This window comes from Stegodyphus dumicola, chromosome 2 (assembly GCF_044657685.1).
Source record: "Stegodyphus dumicola isolate Sdum_Otavi_A_Nest chromosome 2, ASM4465768v1".
Lineage (NCBI taxonomy): Eukaryota > Metazoa > Arthropoda > Arachnida > Araneae > Eresidae > Stegodyphus > Stegodyphus dumicola.
The window spans coordinates 206,870,006-206,871,424 of NC_140769.1; the positions used below are offsets into that span (position 1 = coordinate 206,870,006).

Here is a 1,419-nt window from a genome sequence, read left to right on the forward strand (position 1 = left end):
TAATTTTAACTTCGTTGCTTATTCATTCATTCTTTCATTCAATCATTATTTCCCCAACCTTTTTTCTCCCGTTTTCCAGCATGGGTTTATTATCAGATGTATTCGAGAAATTTGCATCCGAAAGTAATGGATCATCTTTAGAGAGATGAAATAGCTTCGAGTTTACTTTCGTACTAAAAAAATGTTTTATGCCATTTATATATATGTGTGTGTGTAAAATATAAAACAATACGATGGCTTTGCTTTTCGCGAACACGCAACCTTTAAACTTTTTGTAATTCAGGATCTTCCCCCTAGACCAGTACCTTTATGATGTAAGTTATGTTAAGCCTTATAGGGTCTAGTATGCTTAGGAAGCATACACAAACGAGTTTAAAAAAGATTGTCGAATGATTATCTTCAAGTCTTATGATACAAATAAGTCAGAAGAAGGGAGTATAAAACGTTTTTATTCAAACACAAAGATTTTCGCAAACGGCTCCACTTCGGCTGACACAATCCAACACTTCTGGCTTAACTTAAACAAGTGATGCTGAACTAAAATTAAATGTAGTTAGATTAACCTCACAAGATAAAATAACGCACAGGAAGGCTCTAGTTTGTAGAAAACCGGTGAGATAAGCCTATTCCTTGGATAAAGAAATCTTTTTCGTTTAGCTTTAGTAAAGAAACCTAATCCAAGCGACAATCTTTTACACTTGGCATAGAGAACGTTTTTGATTTTGTCCGAGAGCTAAAACTTAAACCTTATGCTTTACTGAAAAGATCTTTATTTACATGAAGTATAAAAGAGCTTCAGAAAAATTTCAAACAATTTGTAATAGTAATCGGTTTACCATCACGAATTATAAGGCTCAGAAAACTGAAGATTGACGACGAGATATGAGTGAGGTTAGCTTTTCATGTAATTTTGTTCATGTAATATTCACCTTAAAAAGCAAAATACATTATCCGAATTTAAAAGTCCAGTGATAAGCTATCGCTATCAGTACAAATGACCATACAGATCATTAAAAATGAAACACTGAGATATTTTGCTACAAAGAAGACTTTGGTAAGCAAATGCGACATTACGGTTAGTTATTTTAAGACATCTTATCATATAAGGTGTTTCTCCCGCCTTCTGAGAGTGCCTTCGTGGTGTAGTGGTCTGCATGCTGGGCTCGGATTCCAGAGGTTCATGGTTCGATTCCAGGCGAAGGCGTTGCTCCTTCTTCCTCTCTCCTGCTTAAAAAATACCTAATGTCTCTACACTGGCGCCCGAACTAAAAAAGCTGTAATCGGTGATGATTTTTCACACCCAGGATTTAGCAACTGGTCACTAAAAACCTCAGTCGCCCTTTAAAAGGGGAAGTATATAAGGTATTTCTCCCGCCTTCTTAGCGTGCCTTCGTGGTGTAGTGGTCTGCGTGCCAGGCG

General features: G+C 36.5%; 1 non-coding gene across 1 annotated transcript; it reads left to right on the forward strand.

Annotated features, from left to right (window-relative positions):
- Positions 1-1,131: 1,131 nt before the first annotated feature.
- On the forward strand, positions 1,132-1,204 carry TRNAP-CGG (transfer RNA proline (anticodon CGG)). Its single transcript has one exon. It is a non-coding gene; the product is annotated as a tRNA-Pro (tRNA).
- The last annotated feature ends 215 nt before the right edge of the window (positions 1,205-1,419 follow it).